The 15,649-nt window shown below is 50.2% G+C and overlaps 1 long non-coding RNA gene across 1 annotated transcript; it reads left to right on the forward strand.

Moving 5' to 3' along the window:
* The first annotated feature begins 324 nt into the window (after positions 1-324).
* LOC107125778 lies at positions 325-13,285 on the forward strand. The gene is made up of 4 exons (XR_001483048.1): positions 325-433; positions 10,929-11,004; positions 12,696-12,811; positions 12,919-13,285. It is a non-coding gene; the product is annotated as an uncharacterized LOC107125778 (long non-coding RNA).
* Positions 13,286-15,649: the final 2,364 nt, after the last annotated feature.

Raw genomic sequence — 15,649 nt, forward strand, 5'->3', positions numbered from 1 at the left:
CAATCGCTTCCTCTCCCTGCTCAAAACAGGTCCTGCCCCCTCCCCATTGACACACGGCCACGCCCCCTCCGGTTCAGGCGCGACTATCGCACAAAATATGGGGGGGGGGAGAGGCGCAACCCCTTTTGCAGCCCGTTTCCAGGCGACGCCACCGCTCTAGAGAGCCCCGCTTTACGACAGAGAGAGGGGGGGGGAACACACGACGCAACCGCGGCCGCCCTTTCCCTCTCTCACGCCATCCCTCCCCCCCCCGCGCGCGGAATCGTACGTTCCAAGAGGTACGGCGTCGCCGTCGGCTCAAGATTGCCCGCGTTCGGCAGAGACCTTCGCGATTCTCGTGGACTCGCGCTGGGCGAGTTCGGGGCTTTGCAGAGCGCCGATCCCAGGCAGGCGGAGGCGCGGGGAGCGGAGTCGAAGCGCGGCGGCGCATCAGGTATCTCTTCCTCTCTCTCTTTTTTGGGGGACGTTCGTTTCTTTTGCTTCGCCCGCCGGTTCTTCTTCTTTTTTGCAGACACTTGTTAGGAGCTTTGGGCTGGGAGAGTTTGAAGAGGCGGGGGGGGGGGCCGCCGCCCCCCCCCCCTCCCCCCCAGCGATGTTGGTTCGTTGTACGGGCTTGCAAAGGCGCAACTGGTGGGGGTGCGGTTGAGCCCAGGGTCCCCTCTAAGCTGAGTGAGTGTGAGCCGGCTCATCGTTTCCCCAGCCTCCGGCTCACACATTTTTATCTGAGCCCAGGAAGGAGGGCTCCAGAGCAGGGTTCCCTCTAAGCTGAGTTAGAGTGAGCTAGCTCACAGTTTTTTCAGCCTCCGGCTCACACATTTTTGTCTTAGCTCAGGAAGGAGGGCTCCAGAGCACACTCATTGATGCAGCAGTCCAAGCGCTCACTCACAGCTTTAATGCCAGGAGCTCACAAAGTGGAATTTTTGCTCACCAGACTCCACAGCTTAGAGGGAGCATTGCTCCAGAGCAAACTAATTGATGCAGCAGCCAAATGGCTCGCTCACCCCTTTCATGCCAGGAGCTCACAAAGTAGAATTTTTGCTCACAAGACTCCACAGCTTAGAGGGAACATTTGAGCCCCGTCCAGTTTGGTTTTTTTTCCTCCCCGTCCCCCCCGTGGGAGGAAGAGGTGGAACGGTTCGTAAAAGGCCGCTCCGGTTCAAGTCGTCCACCTTTCGGGTCCGATCCGTGACTTCTTCTTCTTTTTTTGCCCTCTTCCAAACCGTGACCGTCCCAGTGATGGGAAGCAGGTGGCGTGGGGCGTCCAGTGTTCCCTCTGAGCCGAGTTGGTGTGAGCCGGCTCGGCGTTCCTTAGCCTCCGGCTCGCACGTTTTCGACCCGAGCTCGGGAAGGATTGGGGCTCCAGAGCAACTCCCTCTCGGCTGTGGAGTCTCGTGAGCAGAAATCCTCCTTGGGGAGCGGCTGTCACTGAAGTGGAGAGCGAGCCATTCGGCTGCTGAGTAAATCAGTTGGCTCTGGAGCAGGGCTCCCTCTAAGCTGTGGAGTCTTGTGCGCAAAAATCCTACTTCCTGAGCTTACTGGGCATTAAAGTTGTGCGCGAGCAATTTGGCCGCTGCATAAATGAGTTTGCTCTGGAGCCAGCCTTCCTGAGCGAAGGCAAAAATTTCTTTCTTTCTTTCTTCCTTCCTTCCTTCCTTCCTTCCTTCCTTCCTTCCTTCCTTCCTTCCTTCCTTCCTTTTATATACCGCGCACCCCCTAAGGGCCCTGAGCGGTTTACATTACACATTTGATACAATGTGCGAGCCGGAGGCTAAAAAACTGTGAGCTCGCTCACACTCACTCAACTTAGAGGGAACCCTGAATCACAGCTGTGCTTCAACTAATCATGTACTTCCCATAGGCTATGGTGATGATTTCCAAGGAGAAGCCCTGTTAGACTGTGGCAGCAAAACAGGAGTCCTGTAGCACCTTAAAAGACTATTTTGTTGATGTTTAAGAGGTACCACCGGGCCTCGACTCCATCTTTTATTGGTACCTGCTTTCATCATTGTGACTGTTCACACGCCTCCACCTGTCGTCCTTGAAAAATATCAGTTATCTTGCTGAGGAAGGAGCTCTTCACATAGGCATAAGGCCGCCTTATAGTGGCCTCAGACTGGTGGCCTATTTGACCCAGTATTGTCTGTTCAGATTATAGAATCATAGAATGTTAGAGTTGGAAGGGATCTGGGAGGTCATCTAGTCCAACCCCCTGCACTCTGCAGGAGCATAGCCGATTATGTCTGGGGCCGGGCCAATGTTCCCTCTAAATTCTACTTTGTGAGCCGCTGGCACTGAAGTTGTGAGCGAGCAGTTTGGCGGCTGCATCAATGAGTTGGCTCTGGAGCCCCATCCTTCCTGAGCCGGGACAAGAATACTGTGTGAGCCCGAGGCTCAGAAACTGTGAGCCAGCTCACGCGCACTCGGCTTAGAGGAAACACCGCGAGTCCCGAGCAAACCGATTGAAGCGGCAGCCAAATCACCTGCTCACCGCTCTTAATGCCAGCAGCTCACCAAGTTGAATTTCTACTCACGAGACTCCACCTCTTAGAGGGAACATCAGTCGTGGTGCGCTTGGGCGATGCACACCTTGGAAGCAATGTTCCCTCTAAGCAGTGGAGTCTTGTGAGCAAGAGTTCTACTTTGTGAGCCGCTGGCATTCAAGTTGTGAGCGAGCCATTTGGCTGCTGCATCAATTAGTTTGCTCTGGAGCCCTCCTTCCTGAGCGGAGACAAAAATGTGTGAGCCGGCGGCTTAAAAACTATGAGCCAGCTCACACTCACTCAGCTTAGAGGGAACGCTGCTTGGAAGCGCCACGCGTGGAGACCCGCCGCCGCCTCCCTTCTGACCCAGGCGAGCCCACGAGCAGCGGCTGGCCTGCGGACTCGGTTCTCCGGCCCCGATCCCGTCGTGCCGCTCCGGCGCCCGCTCTGCCCGGCGGAGCGTTTTGCATTGCGCGCGGGGGAACTAGATCTCCATCCGTTCCGGCCGAAGGTTGTGGGTTCGAGTCTCGGCTGGTTGTGGGTTCGAGTGTCGGCTGCGGTCGCGCGGAAACCTGCCCGGTTCCGATCTGCTCGCCCAGACCCGTGGGGACCGGGGTGCGGGTGGGGTGGGGGGTCCATACGGGAGAAGCCGCTAAGCCTTCGGAGGGAAGAGGCGACCGCGCTTTCTGTGTTTGGCAGCAGGCGCGTCGAAGTGCGTCCGACGAGGCGGGCTCCCCTGGACGGCCGCTCTCTTGGCCGCTTGGCACGGCTTGCTCCGGATTCAAGGCGCCTGGCGGCCCAGAGGGAACGAAGTGCGGGGGGAGGGAAACGAACCAAGACGATCCGGGGCGGGTAGGTGGGGGGAATAATCCTGCCCAAATGCCTACGGAGCTTGTCGAGGGCGGTGTGAGTGCCTCTGGAGTCGTCGGGGCTACTCTAGGCAGTACCACTTAATTGGGAAGGGAACAGCGTTCCGTGCGCCTCGGCGTTTTAGTCCTGCCGGCCACAGGACCACGGAAACGGCTTCGGACAGCGCTGGCTCATCGGCTCGGAAACGGAGACGAGCCCCGCGACCCTAGAGTCGGACTCGACTGGCTTTCGAGCAAGGGGAAAGCTTTACCTTTTTACTCTAGGGCAAGTGGTTTGTCGCCTGGCTGCTCGTCCCGGGGAAGAGAACAACACCCCCCCCCCCCGCTTCTTGCGTTTGCCGGAGCGGGGGTCTGCTGGGCTCTTGTTTTCCTCTCTCTGACGCGGGAAGGCCCTCCGGCTTCCCAGCGCTGGACAGACTCGAGCGTCTTCTGGAAAAGGGCGAGATCTACTCGGCGGATGCTCGGAACAGAATGTTCCCGCTTCGGGCTGAGAGGAGGGAGGGAGGGTTAGCCATAGGGAACTGGCTCGCAGATCGGGTTGCCAGGTCTGGGTCGGGAGATACCGGGAGACTCTGGGGGCGGCGCCGGGAGAGGGCGGGGCTTCGGGAGGGGAGGGGCCTCTGCATGGCTCCACCCTCCAAAGCAGTCGTTTTCTCCAGGGGAGCGGATCTCTGTCAGCTGGAGACAGCCCCTTAGCTAGGGAATTTTTTTTGGGGGGGGCGCCAGCTAATTAAATCAAAGCACAATGCAGGTGGCATATCAGGGACCCAGAAGAAAGACTAGGGGGCCAGGCCCCGTGGGCCCCACGTTAGCTATGGGTCAGGCTGGAGATCACTTGTAAAAGTGGGAGATCCCCAGGCCACACCTGGAGGCTGGCAACCCACCTCGCAGAATTGTGTCCAATGGCAATATTTAGGGGGGGGGCAGTTCACGAAGGTGACTCGGGTGCTGGCTCGGGGCGAGGCTGGGTGTGGCAGCCGGCGACTTCTGTGGCTCTGGGCAAAAGGGAGAAGAAGAAGAGAAGATTGGATTTATACCCCGCCCTTCGCTACCCAAAGGTGTCTCAGAGCGGCTTACAAACTCCTTTCCCTTCCCCTCCCCACAACAGACACCCTGGGAGGTGGGTGGGGCTGAGAGAGCTCTTTCAAGAACTGCCCTCAAGGGAACAGCTCTGAGAGAACTTGTGACTGACCCAAGGTCATCCAGGCAGGTGCAAGTGGAGGAGTGGGGAATCAAACCCGGTTCTCCCAGATTAGAGTCCGCGCACTTAACCACGACACCAAGCGGGAGGTCGGTTGTTCCCTTGAGGCGGGCAAGTCTTTGAAACCAGCGGGATCCCTGTGTGTGTCGTAGTGGGATTTACTTTTGCACAAGCCCGGGAAGACTTGCTTATTTGCCCTGGGCTTTCTCGAAGCGTCATCCTCTGACCCACGCCAGAAGGGCACGTGAGGCCCAATCTGCATCTGGCATTTGCTCCGCTGTCTTACCAGACCCAGGCTGGAACAGAAATTCTCACCTGCATTGCATGCCACTTTCACGTTGATTGATAGTCGGGCTTTTTGGCAGTGTCCAGACTGCAGGCCGCTTTCACCTTGTTGGATCTCTTGGTTTCACTGTAGCCTTCTGCATAGATTTATGGCCGTTTTAGGGCCATTCAGGGGTGACTCTGCAGTCAGTATAGCTTGGCCTGGGGTATTTGAATGTGGTTTTGAGCCACATCTTTTTCTGTTCAAGTGTGGGTTTGGTAAGACGGCGGAGGAAATTCTAGATGCAGATTTGGCCTGAAAGACGGGTTGGCGGGGGGGGGGGGGTACAGTGGCTGGAGGGACTGGCCTCCCTCCTTGCTCGCCCCATACACTGTTCCCTCTAAGCTGTGGAGTCTTGTGAGCAAAGGTTCTACATTGTGAGTGACTGGCATTAAAGTTGTGAGCGAGCAATTGGGCTGCTGCATAAACTAGTTTGTTCCAGAGCCCTCCTTCCCGAGCTGAGACAAAAATGTGTGAGCCAGAGGCTAAGAGACTGTGAGCTAGCTCACACTAACTCAGCTTAGAGGGAACACTGGCCCCATAGATGACCTCGATCGGGCCACCACTACTGCTGTCTGTCAGGAAAAGTGGGATCTCTTCTGTTTCTCTCAGCGTGCTTTAGAAGTTACTTGGGCAGCAGGCTGAATAGGTTGGGGGGTGAAGAGACACTGCTCACCCACACACACCCCTTAGTCCCAGAATATGAGGGGCCCACTCCTTCTCTCTATGCCTTGCACAAAGGGCTGCAAGAGAACCGGTGTGTGTGTGTCACGTAAAGACCTTCCAGTCCTCCTGTCTTTCTGCCCTATGCCAGGCATTCCACTAGTTGTACGATGCATCCCATTGTATACTTCTATGCCCTCGATGTGAACTTGTTTTTAGAACAGGAATGTATCTACTAAAATCCCTCCTTTTAGCTACTGATGCCAGAGAGGCAGCTATGTTAGGCTGGCGCAGCAACTCTGAACAACAATCCAGTGGCTTCTGAAAGACCACCAACATTTATTTGAGTACAAGCTTTTGTGCATCACAGCTCACTTCATTAGATCCCTTTATGTACTAGGGCCATGAGCATGGTTTAAAAGGATAACTTACAAGGATCTTCAGCCTCAGTGCTGGATCCTCCCTGCCCATTATATTACTCTTCTCCCCAGGCACAAATTAGCTGAGAGAGTCTGGCGCCATCTAGCAGGGAAGACTGGCCCTGCTTCAACCTTTTATATACCCCTAATGGTAAAGGTAAAGGTTTCCCTTGCTCAAAAGCCAGTCGAATCCGACTCTAGAGGTCCGGTGCTCATCTCCGTTTCCAAGCTGAAGAGCCAGCGCTGTCCGAAGCTGTTTCCGTGGTCATGTGGCCGGCATGACTAAACACCGAGGTGCTCGGAACGCTGTTACCTTCCTGTCGAAGTGGTACCTATTTATCTACTTGCAATTTCTTGCTTTCGAACACGCGGCACTCGGGTCTCGAACTGCCGAGCTACTGACCTTCCAGCTTGCAGTTCAGTGTCTTAGCCACTTGAGCCACCGCAGCCCCTTAAAATACCCCTAACTCATCCCTATGTTTAATAGGCAAGGGCTAGCCGCTCTGTGGTATTGGCAGATCTCCGTGATGAGGCCAGCAGTGGCTAAGGTTTAGGGTTCTGCAAGTTAACTTGGTGTAATGTTAGTTGTGAAATCTGCATACATGCACCCCCCTCCTGAGAGTTTGGGTTAGAGATGTAAAATTTCCGGAAATTTTGAAGCTCGGAAAAAACCCCAGGTTTTTTTCCAGGTTTTTTCAGGAAAAAACGGAAATTTTCTGAAAAATTGAAAAAAATGCTACATTAGCCCTTCTTTTTTATTTTCAAGATTGAAAGTCATTCTGTTGCGTTAGGAACATAAAATATGACAATGGACATTTTTACTTGGCATGAAATTATCACAACTAGCATATTAAAAATATAGTGTATCCAAACAATTATTACAAACAGAATACCCACCCACATGCAAAAACAAAACTGAAACCTTTTCCTTTTCTCGTGACAATAGCACCTCCTAAAGGAAGAAATGCATCTTGTTCTTGCATTGGAGAGTTCAGTTTGTAACCTAGGACTTGTTTGTCCTCAGTGCACAGAAATTAGATCAATCTGATATATATATAAATGATTTGGAAAATATTTGAACACCTTGTCTTAAAATATTTCATTCATCGTGTTAAAATAAAACGTTCCATAATCAATTTCTTTTCTTTTTACAATTTTTCCAATTTTTCGGGAAAAAAACAAAAAAAGTCTTCAGGAAAAAAGCGGAGAAAACCCATTTTCCCCCTGAATTTTTCCATTTTTTCCCCGGGCCATCACATCTCTAGTTTGGGTAGCATTTTGGATTGCCATAGTGACCCAAAATGACCTCCAATGTCACAGCCGGGCCAATGGCCATCCCTGGGTGAGGGAGGGGAAGAGACCTGGAGCTGGTAAAGGCAGAGGGATGGTGGAGTCAAGCTGGCGGAGGGGAGGAGACTTCGAAGCCGGTGTTGAGGAAGGGAGGAAGCCCAAGCCAATGGTGGAGGGAGGTGAACTGGCAAGCCTGAACCACAGCTGGCAGGAAGGACGGATGGGGGGGAATTGGACTTCCCCTCACACTAGTTTTCGTGGTTCCCCTCGTGTATACATTCAGGCTGTCAAATGAGATTGTCCGGGGTCGGGTATCCTCAGCATGCAGATGACACACAGCCCTATAGTTCATTATCCAAGCCAGCAGATGCACCCGTCTGGGTTCTGAACTGGTGCTTTGCGGCTGTGGTCAAGGGCTAAGGCAGAGCAAGACGAAGCTGAATCCAGACAAGACAGAAGAAGGCTGAAGTTCTAGGAATTGGATTCAGTTGCCCTCGATGGAATTAATTTGGCTTTTGTACAGCAGGTTAAGATTTCAGGGTGTGCTCCCTTTGCTGTTTGAAAAACAGGCTGGCTTCTTGGCCAAGAGCACCTTCTCTCGGTTGCATTGGGTGCACCCCACCTCTTTCCTTTAGACTCAGCTGACCTGGCCGCTTTGAGCCATGCTTTTTAAAACCTCATGACTGGATTGCTGTAATGAGAGCCAGTTTGGTGTCGTGGTTAAGTGCGCTGACTCTAATCTGGGAGAACTGGGTTTGATTCCCCACTCCTCCACTTGCACCTGGCTGGATGACCTTGGGCAAGCCATAGTTCTGGCACAGCTGTTCTTGAAAAAAGAGCAATTTCTGTCAGGGCTCTCTCAGCCCCACCTACCTCACAGGGTGTCTGTTGTGGGGAGAGGGAGGGAACGGAGGTTGTCAGCCGCTCTGAGACTCCTTTGGGTGAAGGGCCATGGGGTATAAATCCCATCTCCTCTTCTACTTTGGGCTGTCTTTGAAGACAACCTGGAAACTGTGGCTGGTTCAGAATGTGGCAGCCTGATTATTGTCAAGGGCTAGCTGATGGGAACATCTGTTGCTCATTTTGAAACAGCTGCATGGGCTGCCAGTTGGTTTCTGAACTCAATTCAAGAAACTGGTTACGACCTTTAAAGCCCTTCTTGGCCTGCAGCCCAGATATCTAAAGGACTCTCTCCGTCCATATGGTTGTGTCTACTACAGTCTTCAGGCTGCCCCGATTGGTTGTTCCTTCACTTAGGTTGACCTACCTGGCATCCATCAGAGCCAGGCCTTTTCTACCATGGCCCCCACTCTGGAGAGGTGAGAGGAGCCCCTTTTTTGAAGTTCAGGAGGTGCTGTTGGTTTGCCCATGCTTTTGATAGAATATGAACAGCAGGCCTCTTTCGGGGGATGTTCTGAGTTCTTTATTCTACCTGTTTTTAATTTGAAGTGTTTTAATTATTACCTCTAAGCAGCCTTGAGGCAAGAGGAGAGGCAGGGTATAAATATTTTATAAAAATTAAAAACGAAAAACACACGTTGAAGTCAAGCGGTCAAGTAAACACGAACTCCTTTGTTTCTCTGACTTTAAATCGTACCAGGAATATCAGCAGAGAAAAACAGTATATCGTACGTCAAGGGCATTTTCATGCTTCATAATTTGGGCCAACACATGGATTCTCGCAGCTGGTGTTGTGTAATAGCAATAATCACGGAGCAACAGTTCAGCCGGATCATTGGCAGACGGCTGCATTTGATTTCGGTGAAACGGTAATGCACGTGGCCGCCATCAGATCACACCGTTGCCCTGGGCTGATTGCTCTTGTACACCACAGGAGCTACCTTTGCACTTGGCTGGTGGCAGTCTCCTGTTGCATCAGACTGAGTTACTTTCTGGGAAATCGAGGCACAGCCATCATTATAGAGACAGCATAGCCAGGTCTAGGATCCACCAGTTTCCTGTAATTCCTTATTCAGGGGACAACCACAGTGCTTATCTCAGCATGAGGTGTACATTAGAAGCAAGCCAGGAGGAAAATGAGAGAAGCTAAATGGAAGGAGTGTGTGGATACTGCTAATGTGAAATAGTTCACTGAAGTAACTGAGGAAAATGGGATCTGGAGTAAGGAAAGAGATGTATAAATGTACCCACATTTAGAACCCCTCTGTTGGGCTTTGGTTTAAGTCAAGTTTGCAATGAAATCCACACAAGTTCCTAGCCCACAATCTTTTTTTAAACTAGCTGGCTTTCTCGTTCATGCATGTTGCTTGTGAAACCCTGACTAGAAAGGGGGAAGAACCAGCCCACCACATTTTGCAAAAGTGTCTCTGCCAGGAAGTGATTCTCACTTGCCTTGGATGGCAAGGCAAGTAGCTGTGTACACCAGGGGTCATTTCCTGCAGGAGCGCACAGGAGCGGAGCTCCGACAGTAAAGAGCCCAGGGGGCGGGCACATGCAACAAGCCCCACCCCCTGCTCCCAGCAACCCTCAGTCAGAACAAGAAGCAGCAAGGTAAGCTGCAGAGCCCCCCCCCGGCCCCCAAGTCCAAAACAGCCCATTGGCACCTTTAAGACCAAGTTTTATTCAGGTCCAAGCTCTCCCTCCTCTGCGAGGACAGATCTGCACGTCCCCCCTCCCCCAATAGCTAGCAATCCAAAACAGTCCAGTGGAGCGGTGGGTGTTGCCTTCTGACACACTTCCAGTGATGACAGGGGGTGTGGCACATGCAAATGAGTTTATGCTAATGAGTTATGCTAATGAGCTCCTGCACCTCTTTACCTACTAAATGACCGTTGGTGCACACCAAGCCCTGAAGCGGGGCTGGCTAACTGCGGGCTCAGGGGCCAGATCTGGTCCCCCCAATTGATGTTATTTGCCCTGCCGCAACCAGGCTTATTGAAAAGTGTAGTAAATGGCTTGCTCGCCATTTCAGTCATAAGGAGAAGGAAATTGTTTGAGAGGGGGGGCACACTTTAACACGATCTCCCCCTTGGGCTTTGTATATAATGCCCCATAACTGTGAAACCCTGATGGCCGACTTTATGAGAGAGGCAGACCAGCTACAGAGTTGCCAGACTTTTTACTGGCCCTGCATCTGTGTTTTTTACAGCAGAAATTAAGCAGATGAAGCTTTTGCTCTCTGCTCATCTCCCTGCAGCAAGGATCTTCACTTGCTAAGTGTTTGCATCTCGTGCTGCTGGTAGATGCGCAGAGAGAAGGCAGAGTTTGAAAAACCCTGGTATCTCTACCTGTACAGAAGCCAGATTGTGATGCAAAAGATACCTTTCCTCCAGGCCACTGTCTGGACTCCAGAGATCAGAGCAGCCACCAGGAATACCGATGTTGGCCAGCTCTGCTTTAAAGGAGTAGGACCTATGTATTGGATGCAAATAAAACGGAAGTACAAATCCCCCACTTTTTAAGAGGGTCCCCAAATTAGTTGCGCATTCAACCCAAGTGCCTCTTTTAAGGTCAGCTCTTAAAAATAATTATTCATGTTGTTTGTAAGTAATACTCTCAGCCATTAAAATTCAAGGCTTGTAACCACCAGTCTTGATTCATTTCCTTGTGTCTGGTCGGTCTAGTTAATGTTGTGCTATTGTATTGATAAAAAGGTCCTGCGGTACCTAGGGCAAATGTCTGGAAATAAAGATTTCTCATCTCTCTCTCTCTTTTTTTTAGGCCTTGGAATAAGCAAGCCAAGAAACCTCTTGCTGTGCACCACAGCAACATTAGTCATGCTTTTGCAAGTACTTAGGTACATACCCAGCTTTCCTACCATACTTTATGGGATGAGGAGGTGTAAAGCATAACCTTCTCCCACATCCTGGAGATACAACTGAATGTAAATGGTGTGAGTCTTCCCCCTGCCCTGATCTTAAGTGACTAGTCTGATTTATCCCAGCAAAATTTATTTCCAAGTGTGTTCGGTGTAGAACTGTTAGTATAATAAAACAGCAGCACACTACATTTATAGGCTGCTCTTGTCCACTGTGGCAGTATGAGTGGAATATGATGCTGACCAGGGCTTTTTTTGGTAGAAAAAGCGCAGCAGGAACTCATTAGCGTAATAGGCCACACCCAACAGCAGAAACTCATTAGCATATTAGGCCACACCCATGGCTGCGGGGAGGCATTTAAATGCCTCCCCAATCCTTCCAGCCCCTCCCCCTCCCGGCCTGCCCGCCTTGGAGTTGTGGGGTGTGTGTGTTGCTTTCCAGGCCTTCCCTCTGTAGCCAGGCACGCAGAGGTTTGGGCTGTAGTGGGCGTGGCCAACTCTGAAGCCAGCCGGAACTCCGTTCCTGTGCGTCCCTGCCCCAAAAATTGCCCTGCTGCTGACTAAAATCCTTAGCATTGTCACAAGGCCATAGTGGTTTCTTTGTACCCATGCATCCAGGTGGCACTGATATTGCTAAAGCTGCCAATAGGCCTGGAGAAAAATAACTTGTCACTTTAACGGAGGTCCAGTGTGTAGAGATGGGCAGCTAAAGCTTATCACAGCACAGGGGCAAATAACATCCCATTAAGTCCCTGTGGAAGGGGCAGGACACTTTTCTCCAGGCATTCGGCAACCACTTGCCCAACAAATGGAGAACTTGTACCCGCACCGGTATAGCTGAATGATCACAGCGGAACTGTTGGGAAGCTTACACAGAATTTAAGGTCGGGTAGTGCAGGGTGTGGAAATGACAGTGTTAACGGATACCCTCTCCCTGACATCAGGGACCCATAAAATGCTATGCTCGAAAGCCATGTAAGCCCCACTCGCCCCAATATTTGCATCCAAATTAATCTGAACCGGAGGGTGTAAGACAGTTCAGGGCTCTTTTTGTAGCAGAAACTCCTTTGCATATTAGGCGACGCATCCCGAATGTGGCCAATCCTCCAAGAGCTTACAGAGCTCTTCTTACAGGGGCTACTGTGAGCTCTTGGAGGATTGGCTACATTTGGGGTGTGTCGCCTGATATGCAAAGGAGTTCCTGCTACAAAAAGAGCCCTGAGAGGAGTAGGGGAGACAGATTCAGGTGGGCAGCCGTGTTGTTCTGAAGCAGCAGGACAAAGTTTGAGTCCAGTGGCATCGTTTAGATCAACAAAGTTTTATACAGAGTATAAACTTTCGTGTGCAAAGCACTCTTCTTCAGGGGAGAAATGGGTATAACATCTGTGGAACCTGGGGAAACCAGTTACAGCCTCTCCGTGCTTGCCACCTGAATAAAACTTGGTCTTAAAGGTGCCTCTGGACTGTTTTGGATGGGGGGGGGGGCTCTGCAACTTACCTGGCTGCTTCTTGCTCTGACTGAGGGCTGCTGGGAGCAGGGGGTGGGCCTTGTTGCATGGGCTCTTTACTGCCGGAGCTCCGCTCCTGTGCGCACCTGCAGGAAATGACCCCTGGAAACGTTCATTGTTGGGATACTGTGTATTCCATCCATCGGCACTCATTCCTTGCAGGGACCAATTGCTGATGGGCGTGTGAGGACCAAGGCCACAAGATCCCCTTGGAAGGGATACTCTGCACAAGCATCCATGCATGGATCCTCAAGTGACAATATAAGGGACATATCCAGGTGAGTGCTCACTCGCAAAAGCAAAGAGGGATCTTGGACTGGGGCATGTGGGGAGAAAAACACCCACATGCTTCCCTCATTGTTCGTTTTTCCTTGTCTTGCTGTAGGTGGCCAGAGCTGAGGATGGCGATGTTTGAGGAGACATGCTGCACCTGCATCCTGTTAGAACCTATGAAGAGCCCAACTATGAATCTGGTCATCTAGACCAGCCTCTTGATTCCAGATGTGGCCAGCCAGATGCTTCTGGAAAGCCTGCATGCAAGGCATGAAGCTAGGGGGTTGCTGCGTACCATACTGTGATCATGCCTCAACCTCTGGCAGTATTCAATTGGTTCTGAATGCAGGATCTGCACATTCCCATCACTGATGTGTTTCCTATCGGCTCACAGTGGGCCTGCACTTGTGGATGTCACAAGTTGTCAAAACCCAGGGCCTTTTTTTTGTAGTAGGGACTCCTTTGCATGTTAGGCCACACACCCCTACTGTAGCCAATCCTAATGAGTTCCTGCTGTTGGGTGTGGCCTATTATGCTAATAAGTTCCTGCTGGGTGTGGCCAACTCAGGAGCCAGCCGGAACTCCGTTCCTGTGCGTTCCTGCCCAAAAATAGCCCTGGGGCTGCACACTCTCCTTCATAGATATGGCTGATAGGCTATCCCAGAAAACTTTGCAGTCGTACTCCTGCATTATTAACGAATCTATTGTAGCAGAAGTTTTTGTGGGGGCTAGAGCCTGTTTCATCAGATGCATTAAGTGAATCCATATCCAGCAGGTATATTTACACTTTCATGCATAGATAGAAAAGCGGATGCCACAGTCAGTCTGTGAGTCATTAAGGTGCCAGAAGACTAATATTTCTCGCTGGTATGTTGGCAGTTTGAGCTGTTTCTTTCAGCCCTGCTTCCTGGAATTGCTTAACTAGAAGCTGCCAGAGCTTGAACATGTGACCATAGGCGTGCAAAGCCTATCTTGCTGACTTTTTTTCCTATTAATTTTAAATCCCGAGAAGGAATCAAATCTTACTATTTGTTCTATAACATGTTGAAGGCCCCAGTCACACGGGCCGGATAATGCGGGGGGGGGGGGCTTTTTGCACCACCGCAGTTAGAGCTGCCATAATGCGATCCCACGCGGTGGCGGCACGCTACGTTTCCTTCCCTCCGCACCTGCGCATCAACGAGGGGCCGGAGGGAAAAGCTGCGGCCGGAGCGATCACACCGAGGGACTCCGAAGGCAGCCTGCGGCAAACCGGTTGCTAGTACCTCCAAGCAGGTAGTTTTTAATCCCGCATTTTTGGCGGTAGGCCACGGGTTTGCCACGGGTGCGCTCCACTTCTCAGATGTTGCGGTGTGATCGCGCCCGGATAATCCGCCATGCACTTGTTGCTCTCTCGCAGCAAATCCTCCGTGTGAATGGGGCTGAAGTGGGGTAAGTGGATTGGAGATTTTCAAAACAACATTGTCAGCATAACTTTTTAGTTGGAATTTGTCTCCATCTACTTTCAATCCTCCAATTTGGGGATCTTATCTTATTTTGGCTGCAAAAATTTCCATTGCAAGAATAAATAATAATGATGATAGTAAACACCCTTGTCTAGCCCCCTTTTCAGTTTAAAATTCGTCTGTTAATACTTAATTATTTAAAAATTTGGCATTTTGTATTGCGTAAATTCCTTGTATCCAGTTTTTGAATTTAGGTCCACAATTAAGACATTGTAAAACTTTTTGTAAAAAAGTCCAGGAGAAATTGTCAAATGTGTTTTCAGCATCTAAAAAGATAAAAGCTACTTTTTGTCTTTTTTTCTCCATAAGTTCCATTACATCAATTACAAATTGAACATTGCCTTTCATAAACCTCTTTGGTACGAAGCCTTTCTGTTTGGAGTAAATTATTTTTGCTAGGCATCTTCTTAATATTTCTGTGATTATCAAAGTAATAAATTGTAATCCACGTTTAACAAGGAAATCAGTCTGTAATACTGAGGTAACACTGGATAATTACCCTCTTTGTAAATCAATGTTATATGTGCCTCCTGCCAGGTCTGGGGTAATATCTTGCCTTCACTTATTTTGTTCATCACCTTTTGGAGTGGCAATATTAACTCTTCTTCCAAGCATTTGTAATCCATTGCCAATAACCCATCTGGGCCTGGTACTTTATCTTTCTTCAATTTTTTTATAGCTTGTGAAATGTCTTGTACTGTGATATTTTGGTTCAAAATATCTTTATCTTCTGATGTAAAATTTGGAATTGATGCATCTTTAATATATTCTTCGTCCTTCTTCTGTTAAATTTTCTTGCTTATAAAGTTGTGAAAAGAAAGAAACTGCTCATGTATTTCTTTTCCATATGAGTAATTCCGTTTAGCAATTTCGCTCCTATTATTGTTTTTCTTTCAGATTTTTTTTTCTTAAGCAATGAGCTAAAAATCATCCAGGTTTGTTCGCATATTCAAAGCATTTTTGCTTCAGGAAGCTTAGCTTTTTCTGCATTTCTTCAGTTTGCAGCATATTGGTTTTTTAACTGCTTAATTTCGATTAGGGTGTCAAACCTCGCTCTGCTCAGTTTGCCATAGATGCGGGGGGGGGGAGGAGAATTCCTTAGGTGGGGTGTGTGAGTGTGGAGTGTGTGACTGCACTATCTTAGAAGCATAACTCTTCTGAAGAAGCATTCCTCTAATTCCCAGAGGAATATCCTTGAGACTTTCGGTGCCAGCTTGCTTTTCTAGATAATGGGATCATATATTCCCAGGTGAAGGGGCATAGAGATGCTGGGGGTAGGCAGAGTGGATGTGACGTATGAGTGGGCCTTAGGAGGGGTTACATTTGAATTACCGATAT

This window comes from Gekko japonicus, unplaced genomic scaffold (genome assembly GCF_001447785.1).
Source record: "Gekko japonicus isolate JY-2015 unplaced genomic scaffold, Gekko_japonicus_V1.1 scaffold3362, whole genome shotgun sequence".
In the NCBI taxonomy this organism is placed as follows: domain Eukaryota; kingdom Metazoa; phylum Chordata; class Lepidosauria; order Squamata; family Gekkonidae; genus Gekko; species Gekko japonicus.